At 35.4% G+C, this 16459-nt stretch overlaps 1 protein-coding gene across 5 annotated transcripts in view; it reads left to right on the top strand.

Annotated features, from left to right (window-relative positions):
- The window catches only part of LOC137246264 (UNC93-like protein), a 109691-nt gene that overhangs the window by 59766 nt on the left and 33466 nt on the right, over positions 1-16459 (top strand). Inside the window, exon 1 of one of the 5 annotated variants that reach the window (XM_067777370.1) lies at positions 14233-14273. The exons of the other annotated variants lie outside the window; for them this stretch is intronic. The gene's annotated coding sequence lies outside the window, so the exon portion shown is untranslated. Of the gene's footprint in view, positions 1-14232; positions 14274-16459 lie in introns of those variants that run through there. 5 annotated transcript variants of the gene reach the window in all.

The raw sequence follows: 16459 nt of genomic DNA, 5'->3' as shown, positions 1-16459 counted from the left end.
TGGTCATTTATAGTATTATATTCTAGCATGAAAACCATGTCGATGAAGGAGTGTTTCTTCCTTGCCCTTCCTTTTATTTCCTTGCCTTCCCTTTCCTTTCCTTTTCTTTCCTTTCCTTTCCTTTCCTTCCCTTTCTTTTCCTTTCCTTTCCATTCCTTTCCTTTAATTTCCTTTCCTTTAATTTGCTTTCCTTTCCATTCCTCTCCTTTCCTTTCCTTTGCTTTCCTTTCCTTTCCTTTCCTTTCCTTTCCTTTCCTTTTCTTTCCTTTCCTTTCCTTTTTTTTTCCTTTCCTTTCCTTTGTTCTCCTTTCCTTTACTTTCCTTTCCTTTCCTTTCCTTTCAATTCCTATCCTTTCCGTTCCTTTCTTTTCCTATCCCTTCCTTTCCTTTCAATTCCTATCCTTTCCGTTCCTTTCTTTTCCTATCCCTTCCTTTCCTTTCCGTTCCTTTCTTTTCCTATCGCTTCCCTTCCTTTCCTTTGCCTGCTTAAGTAAAAGAGTTTGTTATGGCTATAAAAATTCACTTAACTGCCAAATAAAAATATATTAAATAAAAATAATTACAAAAATTTTACATTCCAGCGGCACAAAATTCAGCGTTATGACCCCATTTTATACTTAATTGTATAAAAATTATTTCGAAATCAAAGATGCCTATCTTCATTATGAAATAGGCTTAGTAATTTTAAGATTTATTATATTGTATATGTTTGTTGTGGTGTGTACTGGTCGTTTTTAACCCATTTGCGGTCACTGCCCCAATTTGGGAACACCCAATTATTGGGCTTTGAAAAATAAGCATGTGGTGCCTTTGAAGTATAATTTAAGCTTTGTGTAGTCAGAAAGATAGTGACTAAATATGCTTTAAATTTATTAATGAATTGAGTTTAATCTTATGCTAATTATTTGCTGAATTTTCCTAAAATGGCACGTTAGAACTTGTTTTACTTTTGAATTTAATTTCTTCAAACTTAAGTACTTTAAATACTTTCACTCTAAATATATTTAACTCAAGAAAAAAGTAATCAATTACTATACTTTACAGTACCGTTAGAAGAGAATAAAACGATATTCAAGGGGTTGACAAGTGCGATTCACAGCTTCTGCAACCCAATTGTCGACAGAATTCGCCTCGCGTAGATGCTGTTACAAAGACGATTGCATCATGCAAAGATTTTTCAGACAAGGCTCTGGCGTCCACAATCTCCTCATAGAGTTAGGGATTGGGGCGCGGGATAACCTTTCAGCTTCAATGTGGTCATATTAAATCGTTTTCGAGATGATCGGGCTAGTACCGTAATTGTGCTTGTTACCGGAATTATATTCGGCAAAGGTCCATTGATGTCAATTAAGTTCGAAACCTTCGCGGAGTTTTTTTATAGCTACAACAACAACTATAACAACAACAAGAAAGCTCAACCATATTATTTGTGAAAAACACGACAAAGAAGTTTCAACTTTTAGATTTTTCAAGTTTTTATTATAAGTTTTTAAAACCATTATGAGATTTTTTGCATATAGTTTAATTTGTTTTAAAACTGAAACCTAATGAAATTAGAAAATATAGTAATTAATTGAGAAGTTTTCATTTTAGGCAACAAACTCGTTATATGATTTGGTTCCGCCTTCGGCTTTGGCTTTTGTTTTGACTTTCAATATTTGATTATCTCTTCCTTTCTCATCTTTTTACTTTCCCTTTTATACTCAGCTGAGCAGAGCTCACAGCGTATATTAATTGTTCGCATAACGATTCCCTGTAATGGCATAAACTAATCGAGATAGATATTGACTTCTATATATCATCATGATCTGGGCGAAAAAAGAAATTCATTTAGCCATGTCCGTCGGTCCATCTGTCGGTAAACGCAATAACTTGAACAAATTTTGAGGCATATCAATGAAATTTGGTATGTAAGTTCCTGGGCACACATCACATCAAAATGAACGAAATCGGACAATAACCACGCCCACTTTTTCGATTTCGAAAATTTCGAAAAACCGAAAAAGTGCGATAATTCATTACCAAAGACGGTTAAAGCGATCAAACTTGGTAGGTGCGTTGACCTTATGACGCAAAACAGTAAATTTTTGAACAATGGGCGTGGCACCGCCCACTTTTAAAAGAAGGTAATTTAAAAGTTTTGCAAGCTGTAATTTCGCAGTCGTTGAAGATACCATGATGAAATTTGGCAGGCACGTCGCTCCTATTATAGATAGAAAAATCGGATGACGAACACGCCCAATTTTAAAAATTTTTTTTAAAGTCAAATTTTAACAAAAAATTTAAAATCTTTACAGTATATAAGTAAATTATGCCAACATTCAGCTCCAGTAATGATATGGTGCAATTAAATACAAAAATGAAACAAAATTTCAAAATGGGCGTGGCTCCGCCCTTTTTCATTTCGAACTAAAATTTACCAATCCTTGTGAAATTTGGTGTGTGCATAGATTCTATGACGATAACTGTTTTCTGTGAAAACGGGCGAAATCGGTTGAAGCCACGCCCAATTTTTATACACAATCGACCGTCTGTCCTTATGCTCGGCCGTTAACACGATAACTTGAGCAAAAATCGATATATCTTTACTCAACTTAGTTCACGTACTTATCCGAACTCACTTTATCTTGGTATAAAAAATGGCCGAAATCCGACTATGACCACGCCCACTTTTTCGATATCGAAAATTACGAAAAATGAAAAAAATGCCATAATTCCATACCAAATATGAAAAAAGAAATGAAACATGGTAATTGGATTGGAGAAAAAACTTTGTAAAATGGGTGTGACACCTACCATATTAAGTAGAAAAAAATCAAAAACTTTTGCAGGGCGAAATCAAAAGCCCTTAGAATCTTGGCAGGAATACTGTTCGTGGTATTACATATATAAATAAATTAACGGTACCGACAGAAGAACCTTTAATTTGATACCCATATCGTACAAACACATTTTAGAGTCGCCCCTGGTTAGTATTACCATTTGTATGTATCCATAGAAAAGACAATTTTGTCTCCAAAGCTCTCAGCTGAGGGTGTAATGTTCGGTTGCACCCGAACTTAGCATTACTCACTTCTTTTTCCTTTCCTTTTTTAACTTGCCGTTCTCATTATTGTACTGCTATTTTCTTCATTCTCCTCTTCTTCTGGTCCTTATCTTTATATTTACTTTTTTCCGTTGTCGTTAAAGTCCTCTTCTTTCTCTCATATGACAGTAATTTTTTTCTTCATTAATTTCCGTTAAATGATTTGCTGTCTGATTTCGGTCATATCAAATCCATCACGTAAATTGTTTCCACAATGAGCTTTTACATAGTGACTTCAATTACGCTTACATTTTTTAATTCGCCATATTGTGAACAAACATTTTACACACCAGCAAGTGGGGTAAGCAGCATTTGCCCACTTGCTGTACTACCCACTTTTTTATGCCTCATCCCCCAAGACTCTAAAACCTAGGTTAAGTTAGGTGATTGATGCCCTGGTAGGGGAAACTCACTTATGAAGCATGAAATTCCATTGTTATACCATATAAAATACCGATGAGGTAAGCTATAGGTACTTAGTTTCGAATGAGACCGATCTCAAACTCCGGAACTCCAAGTGAGTCAAAACCGAAATACTTTCGTCTAGTTCTAGAAATAGTTGGACCGTTAAGCATAAAGTGACCCGATGATTCCACCTAATCATCCTCCATATAGCTATAAAAGGATGAGGTTACCAGTATATTGAGACATACCGTATGGATTCCCTTTGAACAGTATCCTATAAAAACTCGAATTACCTTTGATAGATAAGCCTTTATGAACCCAGTCACTTGGGCAGACCTCCTGCCATTCACTATCGACCCCAATTGGGGCTAACAGCTGAGAACCCAGCAACAATGCGTAGTATATGGGACTATGATCACGATGCAAATTGGAGGAAGACACAACTAATAAAAAAAAGTAAGCTGAAACCGAACGGAGGAGGTGAAAAAAATTTGATATGCTGCTTTATAAGGATATTGCTCGAAAGTTCAATTGGATGAACCAGGTTGACGAAGGGCCAGCCCAGTCAAATACAATATAAATTTTTAACCAACTAACATAGCATGCTAAAGTTGTGGGGTAAATAAGTCTCATGATTGCTGCATAGCAAGGCAGGAGACGAAACGCTAACTCAATCCTTGACGGAGGAATATATGTGTATCTAACTGTTGGCCGACTGTGACATAGGAAGAAAGTTATTTTGCCGACCAGGCAATAAAAATGAGCTGGAAACAACGGAGTCCCGAGCTTTTCTCTCAATAAATCAAGATAGTAATGGAAGAAAGATGTTTCTTTTTTTTTTCTTTCAACTAGCAAACAATTTTTTTAAGCAGGGTCGCCCCTTTGCAATGGCTTAGCAAACATTCCTAGAGTATCTCTGCCATGAAAAACTTGTCAGTGAAAATGCATATGTCTTGCCACTGTCGTTCGTATCCGGCATGAAACTTGCAGTACTGTTGCGCCAATTTTTAGGGAAAATTAAAAGGAGTATGACGCAAATAGAAAGGGAAGCTCGGTTCAAATGTCCTTCGAGGTATATCGCGTCACTTATTATAATACAACAAAGATGCAAATTTAAAAGTTAATCCCTCTCCCGTTGTATGAAATAACACTATCTAAAAGTTTATCATCAAATTTGGACTGATGTATGTAATCATTTCATCACGCAATTGGGAGAAAAGAATAGGGCTGATTGAATTTACCAGATATTAAAATTTGTGCAATTCTCCATTGTCCTGCCTGACCTAAAAATCAAAGAACAATAAAAAACAAGTAAGGAGGGTTAAGTTCGGGTGTAACCGAACATTACGTACTCAGTTGAGAGCTATGGTGACAACATAAGGGAAAATAACCATGTAGGAAAATGAACCGAGGGAACACCTGGAATGTGTTTGTATGACATGTGTATCAAATGAAAGGCATTAAAGGGTATTTTATGATTTCGTTCTTTATATCCGACACGCTCTTGCTCATTTCCGCCAGCTTTGCGTTTACGGCCACCCACATTGTTGGAACTATTAGGACCAAGAGCGCAATGACGTGCAATGTGACCTGGGTTGCCGCACTTGAAACATTTAATAACTCTGGCATTTTTCTGTTGTGATCCCTTCAGTGCTTTCAAAATAATGTCTACCCAATCTGGTCTTTCCACTTCCACACGATGAGCTTTGTATGCTGGTTTACTCAATTAGTGAGGCTGTTTCCTGAGTCAATGCATGTGATACCGTTTCAGCAAATGTGAGCTTTGGGTTTGCGTATGTAACTCGCTTCGTTTCCATGTCCCGTATGCCATTTATGAAACCCTGGATTTTTACCCTTTCAGTGTATTCCACGGGTGCGTCCGCATTTGCAAGATGAGCCAATCTTTCAATATCTGAAGCAAATTCCTGGAATGTGTCATTTGCTTTTTGGTAGCGGTTTTGCAACTCAATTTGGAATATCTGTTTTCTATGCTCGCTTCCATAACGTCGTTCTACAGCAGCCATCAATGCTTCATAATTGTTCCGCTCTCCTTCGGGAATCGTCTGTAGAATTTCCGCTGCTGGCCCCTTCAATGCCACGAAGAGTGCAGCAACTTTATCTTCCGCATTCCAGTTGTTCACTGCTGCGGTCTTCTCAAACTGTATCTTAAAGACCTGGAAAGGAACAGAACTGTCAAAGGATGGTGTTTTACCTTTGTATTGCTTGCTGAAACAGCTGGGCTGTTTAATTGCAACTCTTGTATACGACCTCTCAAAGCATCAACCTCGGCTTCGATTTTTTCCTCAAACTGCGTTATTTTCTTGTCCGTACGTGCTTCGAGTTTTAATGATATACGCGCCTCTTGCGCTACGAGTTGTACTGTTATGCGTGCCTCTTGTTCTTTCAGTTGTGTCTCCATCTTTGATGTAATCTGTGTCGACATTTCTGACATACGCGTTTCTAGTGCTTCAATCTTCGATGTAATCTGTGTCGACATTTCTGACATACGCGTTTCTAGTGCTTCAATCTTCGATGTAATCTGTGTCGACATTTCTGACATACGCGTTTCTTGTGCTTCAATCTTGGATGTTATGCGTGTCTCCTGCGATTCCAGCTGAGATGACATGTTGGTGGATATTTGCGATGACATTTCTGTTATACGTGCCTCTTGCGCTTCCAGTTGGGATGCCAATTGCGACGACATTGATGCTACTGTAGATGTTTGTGCAGATATTCCTGCCAATATCATGTTCAAGTCTGAGTTGGTAACCGTCTGCGATGTTTCGTTTTTCTGTTCAATTTTTGTTGTTGTTTCGTCCCCATCAGGATAAAAGACAAACTCGTCCACACCAATTCCTTGCGACTCCATTACCTTTCGTAGCCGTGCCTGAACTTCGATCTTATTGCCGGTTGTATTTACCACGGTTCTCCAACTCCTTTTTCAGTTGCTGGATCTTCAATTCACTGAACTTTGCCATGTCCAAGTTGATTTCCCAATCTTCGGAATTTATTCAACTATTCCTCTTCTGACACCAATTGTAACGAATTTGCTGCAAATCCTCTTATTTGCCCTTTTGCTAGGTTCGTATCGCTAAACTGTTGAATAAATAACTCCAATATTGAATGATGGAAAAATGGCCTTTATTAAAATACTTCACAATAACACTCAAACTGTGCAACGAATAGCTTAATAACCAAACTGATAGCTTAAATGAAACTGACTTTCAAAATAATACTGCTATTGCTCGCTAGATATCGTCTTAGTCGTAACTGCTTGACAACTCAAATCAAACTGAATTGCAGCGCCTCTACATCTGCTGTCTTTTATACTCTCTGTTCGCATCTTCTAGGTGCTTCCAGAATCTACTAGTCCATCAGCTCTCAAACTTCTCAGTGTAACTACAATTGTATAATTTGTATAGCTTCTCTCACACCCCATGCGCTTGTATGTGTGAGCGACACTTCCACAATTATAATTGCCTACATTTAGGAGCATCTCAATAAGATGTCTGCATGTGTTTGAGCATCTCATCTCCGCTGCGTGTATTTACATATGTGTAGACTTAATGATTGAATTATTGATGTGAATCACGTCACTGCTTAGCATCGGCTTAGAGATAGCAGCAGTTTTGCTAATATTCGTAACAATATGTTTGTACGATATGGGTATCAAATGTAAGGTGTTAATGAGTATTTTAAAGGGTCGTGGGGCTTAGTTCTATAGGTGGATGCCTTTTCGAGGTATCGCCATAAAGGTGGACCAGGGGTGACTCTAGAATGTGTTTGTACGATATGAGTATCAAATTAAATGTATTAATGAGAGTTTTAAAAGGGAGTGGTTGTAGTTGTATATGTGAAGGCGTTTTCCAGATATCGACCAAAATGTGGACCAGGGTGACCCAGAACATCATCTGTTGGATACCGCTAATTTATTTATATATGTAATACCTGCCAAGATTTTAAGGGTTTTTTATTTCGCCCTGCAGAACTTTTTCATTTTCTTCTACTTAATATGGTAGGTGTCACAACCATTTTATAAAGTTTTTTCTAAAGTTATATTTCGCGTCAATAAAACAATCCAATTACCTTACCATGTTTCATCCCTTTTTTCGTATTTGGTATAGAATTATGGCATTTTTTTTATTTTTCGTAATTTTCGATATCGAAAAATTGGGCGTGGTCATAGTCGGATTTCGTTCATTTTTCATACCAAGATAAAGTGAGTTCAAGTAAGCACGTGAACGAAGTTCATTAAAGATATGTCGATTTTTGCTCAAGTTATCGTGTTAACGGCCATGCGGAAGGACAGACGGACGTCTGTGTATAAAAACTGGGCGTGGAATCAACCGATTTCGCCCATTTTCACAGAAAACAGTTAACGTCATAAAATATATGCCCTACCAAATTTCAAAAGGATTGGTTAATTTTTGTTCGACTTATGGCGTTAGAAGTATCCTAGACAAATTAAATGATTATTTTTGTATTTTGTTGCACCATATCATTACTGGAGTTGAATGTTGAAATAATTTCCTTATATACTGTAAAGATATTAAATTTTTTGTTAAAATTTTACTTTAAAAAAAAATTTTTTTTTAAAAGTGGGCGTGGTCCTTCTACGATTTTGCTAATTTTTATAAAGCGCACATATAGTAATAGGAGTAACGTTCCTGCCAAATTTCATCATGATATCTTCAACGACTGCCAAATTACAGCTTGCAAAATTTTTAAATTACCTTCTTTTAAAAGTGGGCGGTGCCACGCCCATTGTCCAAAATTTTACTAATTTTCAATTCTGCGTCATAAGTTCAACTCAATTACCAAGTTTTGTCGCTTTATCTGTCTTTTGTAATGAATTAGCGCACTTCTTCGGTTTTTCGAAATTTTCGATATCGAAAAAGTGGGCGTGGTTATAGTCCGATATCGTTCATTTTAAATAGCGATCTGAGATGAGTGCTCAGGAACCTACATACGAAATTTCATCAAGATACCTAAAAATTTACTCAAGTTATCGTGTTAACGGACGGACGGACGGACGGACATGGCTCAATCAAATTTTTTTTCGATCCTGATTATTTTGATATATGGAAACCTATATCTATCTCGATTCCTTTATATATGTACAAACAACCGTTATCCAATCAAACTTAATATACTCTGTGAGCTCTGCTGAACTGAGTATAATAAATACAACTTGTCATACAACTACAGCGTCGCATGGAAAATCATAGGTTTGAACACATCAGAATTATGTTAACAAAAGTAAGTAAAAGATTTAACTCTGACATGGAACAGTTGTAGGTATGTTGAAAGAAAGATGAAATATTTTTTAAGTGGAAAATTTAATCGTTTTCTGTAACAGTGGCAATGATTGATGCTTTCACCATCAGAAATGAATGGCACGTGCGGCTGTTGACATGAAGTTGAATTAGTTTTAACAAGCAGAGAAAATTAAAGTTAAAACGAAAACAGTAAATAAATATTTCGTTCGACCTCAAAAAGTCAAAAGAAAAAAAAAAATGGTTGTGACAGTTCAACAAACTCTTGTGATGGGGAGAAAAAGTTAAACGTAGAAAAAAATGCTTGTATGTTTTAATCAAAGCAGCGAGATAACGAGATGTGGTTTGAGGTCTAGAAGGTCCTTAGATATTTAAGATCAAATCATAGTCATTTTGAGTTTGGTAAGGAACAAAAGACGGTGTCGAGAGAAAATGGGAAGACACTTGAGGTATGCGAGAAAAAATTTGTGATCCAAGTTCTGATCTCCACTGCGTGCACTGAAGCAGGTTTAATTTTGAGTTTGTTGTTCTTGTGTTAACAGTGCTTCACTCCATTGATTCGACTACTTACAAACTGTTATCAAAATGCTCTAACAGAAGTACAAGGAAGCTTGCAGTTTGAAAAGGCTTAAATCACATGGATTATATTACTGATTGTGTCGGTTCCACATTACAATTGAAAAGATGGTTGGTACCAAGTGAGGTCGCATCGAATAATTCTGAATAAAGAGTTTAACCTCAAACAGAAGAAAGGGTATACAGACCGTGAAATATAGTGATAACAGGGTTCACCAGGGGCAACTTTAAAAACCTTTTTGACGGCTCTGTGTGGATAAGGCTAAGAACATGCTTGCGATTTTTTAGATCGAGTTAAATTGTGTTGGAGCTCATGATATTGCTTCCGCAGAGATATCTGCACCTCATAGGTAAGGCTAGATCAAACAATTGTTTGCTCTATTACCTCACTACGTAGATAATGCTCAGGGGTCATAAGTATGCAATTTTTGCACTTATGAAAGTAAATAACTTTAAAGTAATTTTCCTCTCGCAATGAGAAAGTATGAACGAGCTAGTTATTTTTGTTGTCGGTTATTTCGCTTCACTCAGACAAACCAAACATAAATTGCCTTGAAGTGTCGGCTAACTTCTAAGAACAGCCGCAGGTTACACCAACCTTCCGTGTTCCAAACTTTGAAATTAGTTTCCAAGCGTTAATATTAAAATCAAAAGAAGGAGTGGATTCTTCTAAGGAAACTCAATAACAGGGTATGAGGTGTACGTATGCTAAGATAAATCAGCCAATTACGTTATGCTCGGGCTCCAGTTTTATTCTAGTTCTGCTGATGTTGTTACGCAGTTGGGCACAGTAACCGATTTCAACTAGGGAATTTTTTTAGAAAACCCAATTAAGGGGTGTAAGCTGTACATATTGTAACGAATATTAGCAACACTAAGGGGTACTGTCATCTCTAAGCCGATGGTAATCAGTGACGTGTATACCTGAGAAACTTATAGCAGATAACCAGCTAGTAGATTCTAGAACAGAACCGCCTAGAAATGTCAACGAGGAAACCAAACACTATAAAAGGCAGCAACAGTAGAGGCGCGAGAATCAGTTTGATTTAAGAAGCCACCTGGCCAGCAATAGTAGTGTTATTGTGAAATACGTTATTGTGAAGTACTTTAATAAAGGCCATTTTGCATTATTGAAAAGTGGAGTTATTTATTCAACAGTTCAGCGATACGAACGTTAGCAGAGAATTTGAAATAAGAGGAACTGCAGTAAATTCGTTACAATATATTTGGATAAATAAGTCAATTTCATCTGCTCGAGCGCCAGTTTCACAACAGTTATACAGCTGTTGTTACGCAGTTACAGATGCTGAAAGAAGTGTCCAAATTATGTACGAGGTAAATTTACCTGCAGCTTGGCTTCCAACATGCACAATTCAATAAAGAGAAATAGGGTGGATAAAAAAAAATAGTTTTGTTCCTTTTAGTAAAGTGAATATATGTCCCAGGGTCTGTAAACTTTTTTTAGCTTTTTGTCATGGCTTAACTATATGGCTGACTCATCTCATCATCTCTCACTTTACTTTTTTCGTTTCACTGGAGTAGGAATTGCCAAAAGGAGATGGGGAAACTCAAAATACGACCAACACACTGATACAATTTTCATAAAACACACAAAAACTGCTAAGTTTTATGTTTTCATTCCATTCCATTCGCCTAAAACCAACACGTAGATTTTGACAGTCTCAACAAGGGTATGTCGCTGCTCTAGACATGAGCCAAGCATATAGTTGAGCTATGCTTTTAATGCTTAAAACGTAGTCAATATTCGTTATCTTCGGAGAACTGCAGTCTTCTTTGAAGTTGAAGGTTGTAATATAGCTTACACTTGGTCCGCCAACAAGGGTAAACTGCCTCTTTACTTATTGTAACCTAAGCATAAAGACTCTTTTCCAGAAGGTTAAAGAAAATGTTGATACCTAGCGTTACTTGTTGATAAAAGTGAAGATAAAGCAGGTGCCTATCATTTGTGGATAATTATTGATAATTGTAAGATTTTTTTGTGCTCACTCTTCTTTTTGAAATGCTTGAAATTGTGTTAGGTCATGCTGACCAATGAAATCTAATATTGAGTAAATGTGATCAGTTAGTGTACTTAACGAAGCTAGTTGTTATTCCTGCTTGGAATAGAATAGTAATGGAATTCAAGGTGTAGTTAGTTTGCCTTGCAGCCGGATGCCATTATCATTTAAATGATGGGAGTTTCGGTAGGCTCTATATCATACCAAAATAAGATCTTGTGATTGAAATACCCAATGATTCGGCTACGAAGTGTTAAGGTTGGCAACAAGTAGCCGATAGTTGGGTCAGTGATCATGCAATTAGATCCATGTTTGACAAGGTGAGGTTGAGTCTTCCATTAACAGGTACTCACCTTAAAGGCTTTTGAATAAGAGAAGTGTTGTAAATTAAAAACATATGGTATTCGCAACATTATTACACTCAGCGGAGCAGAGCCCACAGAGTATATTAATTTTGTTAGCATAACGGTACTCCGTAACGGCATAAACGAATCGAGATAGATATAGAAATTCATTTATCCATGTCCGTCCGTCCGTCCGAAAAGTGGGATAATGCATTACCAAAGCCGGATAAAGCGATAAAACTTGGTCGGAGGGTTGACCTTTTGACGCAGAATGAAAATTAATAAAATGTTTAGCAATGGACGTGGCACCTCCCACTTTTAAAAGAAGGTAATTTAAAAGTTTTGCAGGCTGTAATTTGGCAGCTGAGTATGTAATGTTCGGTTACACCCCAACTTAGCCTTCCTTACTTGTTTCTATTTAAAAATACTTTTTTTAAATTTTTTTTTTTGCTCACCTTAATGAGTACAAGAGAACTTGTGACAATACATTTCTGTGGTGCAAGATAAAACTTAGATTTACTTAAATTTATTTTTTCCTACTTTTTCTTCAGCTTAGTTTTTGCGTATAAATTTCTTTCATATTCTTTATTTTTGTCAGCAAAATGGAAGCAGCTATGTAAGTTCTCACAAGAAGTTTGGTTTTTCCTTGAACTGTGGGCAACAAGTGTTCTTGTATGCGTGTGGTTAAACATATTTATGCTTGTCTGGTTTTAATCAATGTTTATTTCTACTGTTTTCTATAAACATAATTTAAGTAAGATTTCTTCTGCTGTTGTGCAACTAATAAATACGAGAAATTGTTTTTAAGTGTAATCATGCAGCTTACTCAGAATCATACACTGAAAGAAATGGTGCTAGTAAAATCAACAAATCGGTTCTGTTGTTCTTGACTTAACGGAGATTCGGTGAAATTTATCGAATTATGGTTAATTCGATCGAGTTCTTTGTCAAACGAACAAATTAGTTTAGTCATTTCAACAGAGCAGAAATTGTCGCTCTTAAGTTAACAAAATTCTGTAAAATTGATAGATTCCTGGCCAATCTAAATGATTTTTCTGTTAACACAATTGATCTTACAGGTCATTTCCACGGCGATCAACTGTCAATACATGAGCAAATTTCAAAGAGAATTTTAAGCTCACTGCGCTCTCTACTTTGTACTTATGACGATGGTGCCATTTGTTAAAAAAACCACCAAAATAAGAAAACCATCAAATCGAAAAAGCCCGCAAAATAGGAAAACTACAAAAAACTAGTTTTTCAGTTATGAATACAAAAAAAAACCTTTTTTGAATTTACTATGCAAAAATTATGAGATACTGGGACACCTATCTATCGGATACAATTTTGCAACTTCTCGTCCAAGCGAAATGCAAAATTGCGCCCTCTTGTTGCAAAAGTTTTGTTTGAACGAACAGGATTATTCCAAAGTTAGTAACATTTTGTTCAAGTGTTTACGAATTTTCACTCACGCGAACGAATTTGATAAGATAATAAAAAACAATCTTTTTTAATGTTGGTGTTTCCGACAACATAAAAGTTTGAGTTGTTTTGGAATCGCTTCAACTTAAAGTGTTACGAAAATTTAATTTGCCGAATTACATGTAAAGTTATTTCAGTGGTGAATTACCTTTCTGCGATTTGATTCTTTACTTTTCTATAACTTACAAGTTCTCTTTCTAAAATGTTACGTTAAACATTTATACTATAAGTTTGTTCGAAACAATCAAGTGTGGCAACTACATGCGAGAGAAAAAATTGAGAATGAGCTGAGCTGCAACTGAAAGAATTGAGAATCAGTTTTGTGACTACTATCATCATTTCTATTTGCAAAGCGAAGTTCAAAACTATAAATTAAGTAAATTATAAAATATAAAATTTGGTGAAAGTGCGTTTAATAAAAAAAAAATAATAAAGTGTATAATGTTTAATGTGCGCCAGCATATTTGATGTAGCCCAATTGACGTTCGGTTAGTAAGTGCCACCGTGGGGTGATGGTAGCGTGCTTCGCCTGCCGCACCGTATGCCCTGGGTTCGCACCCCGTGCAAAGCAACATCAAGCTTTTAGAAATAAGGTTTTTCAATTAGAAGAAAACTTTTCTAAGCGGGGTCGCCCCTCGGCAGTGTTTGGCAAGCGCTCCGAGTGTACTTCTGCCATGAAAAGCTCTCAGTGAAAACTCGTCTGCCTTGCAGACGCCGTTCAGAGTCGGCATAAAACATGTAGGTCCCGTCCGGCCAATTTGTAGGGAAAATCAAGAGGACTACGACGGAAATTGGAAGAGAAGCTCGGCCTAAAATCTCTTCGGAGGCTATCGCGCCTTACATTTATTTACAACTTTTTTTGTTCATTTGACTACTAAAATCGCCATTTACGAATAAACGATTTGTGCGCAGTTGATTCAACTTGCGATCAATATAAATTGACAGAAACTTCGGTTGAATTGACCCGTATTTCGGTTGATTTTACCAGTCTGTTTCTTTCAGTGTAACATATTTTCTCTAACTTTATCTACAATGGTTAGCTCGCTACAGAAAAGGAAATGGGAAAACACTCAAGATAAGATTTATGGTAATGTAAATATGTATATTTTTTAAATATGTTAGATCGCGGGTTCGAATCGAGCTCAAAGCCTAACAATAATTTTTTATCATTATTATTGTTATGATAAATTTTTTCTTAATTGAAAAAATTTTTAAATTAGAATAGAAGAAAGAAAAAATTTTAGACAACTGCCAAAGCTCTTTGTATAGATCCATTTCGGGAACTGCTAAATTCCTTCATCGGACCAGAATAGAAGTAGGATTAATGAAGACAAACAAAAAACCGCTGTGGTGGCTGAATGGTTATAGCAGCGGAGCCTAAACGTTGCCGATGAAGGAATTTAGCAGTTCCCGAAATGGATCTATACAACGAGCTTTGGCAGTTGTCTAAAATTTTTTCTTTCTTCTATAAAAAATTATTGTTAGGCCTTGAGCTCGATTCGAACCCGCGATCTTAAAATCAGTAGGCCGATATAACAACAAAAATTGTTAAATATGTTAGTTGCATACTTAAGCTGCTTTTCGAATATGATTTACGTCAATATGTAAATGGGTATGTGCTTTAGACATACCTTAAACATGATATAATGGAAAACAGTTGCTTTCTAAATTTACTTGATGTATAATTGAAAGTGTTTTAAATTACGGAGCGAGTATTCTAGAGAATACTGTGTGTATTTCCAAATTCGAATTCTGTGACTAAAATTTGCACAGGAAACCAAAGAAAAAATTTCGAAAAAATTCGATTTCAAACAAACATATCCGTCCAAACTTAAAATATGGGTACAGGTGTGTATACGTAACATATTTTGTAATACTTGGTGTTTAAGCGCTTACATACATGCATTTAAAGCTACAAACATACTAAAATGATTTCGAAATTTTAAAGGTATGCTTTCTGAAAATTCGAAGATATAAACAAAATTCTGATTTGTAAAATTCAGATCAGGAATAATTAATTTTTTTTTTTAAATTGTCATCTATGTAACACTCATATATTGCTATTAGAAAATGCTCGCAATGTATTTTGAATTCGAAATCAAAACGAGACAGCCTTTAAAATTTTTGTTATTGTAGCAGCATAAGTGTGACAAGAAAAAACTTTAATTTAGGTACATTCGATTATTGAATACAAAAACAAAAACGTTTAAACAGCAATATATCGGCACTCTGATGTTTGGAAATGTACCTAGCCTTTTGTAGCTGTATTACATATATGGACATTGGAGATAAATTAAAAACAATTATTCTTCAAAAAAAAATTACTCTAAAAGTTCTTATTAAAAAAATTACAAAAAACAAAAAAAACAAATAAAAAATTTTAAATACTTTAAATTAATTTCTGTAAAATTTTTGTAGTTTGGCCAGATCTCAAAAAAGAAAAAAAAACTAAATTAGATTATGAGGAACAAAAAATTATTATGTGTATTTTCTCGAATTTTGTTAACTTTTAAAAACCATTTTTGGAATTGTTAGATTTTCAGAATTTTATTATTCGAAAAAACGATTAAGTTAAATAATGTAAAAACTTCTATTTTTGAGTCATCGAGAGCTCAATTATGAACATTTTTTCGACTATTTCGAACTTTTTTTTTTATCAAGAAAAATTTAGAAAAAACCTTTTTTATTTGTCAGACACAGAAAAGCAATTACCACTTTTTCACAAATTAAAAAATTAATAATTACAAATATTTTTGATTGAACATTTTTCTAAAAGAAAGTTTTTATAATATTCTGTTTTTTTAACTTTTTAATAACATTTTTTGAATTCTTGTGTTTCGATTTTTTTTGTACTTTTTTTTTTTTTTTTAATTTAAAGGAGAATTTTGACTTGTCAGATACAAAAACGCAGTTGCCACTTTTTCTCAAACTAAAAAAAAAGGGTTACATATATTTTTGATTAAACAATTTTTATAGGAAATTTTTTGTAATATTTTTTTACTTTTGAATAACACTTTTTGAATTCTTGTTTTTTCCGAATTTATATTTTCTAAAAAACGATTCCATTAGGATATGTGAAAACTTTTATTTCCCAGTCAAAGAAAAGGACGAGTATATGGATCTCTTAAGGATCTATAAGCGTGAAATCCACAGAGAAGAGAGCCCCATGACGGAAAACTTTCTGTGCGGACATCGACTGCTCCAGCGAAAGAGCGCGGTTTTGGAAAGTGCTATCTGAAGGTAACGTTTTAGTAAAGAGACCCTTGAAGCGTT

The sequence above is a fragment of the Eurosta solidaginis genome, chromosome 3, assembly GCF_040869045.1.
Source record: "Eurosta solidaginis isolate ZX-2024a chromosome 3, ASM4086904v1, whole genome shotgun sequence".
Taxonomy (NCBI): Eukaryota; Metazoa; Arthropoda; class Insecta; order Diptera; family Tephritidae; genus Eurosta; species Eurosta solidaginis.
Note: the sequence above shows the minus strand (reverse complement) of the source record. Positions and strands in the feature narration are given on the sequence as shown.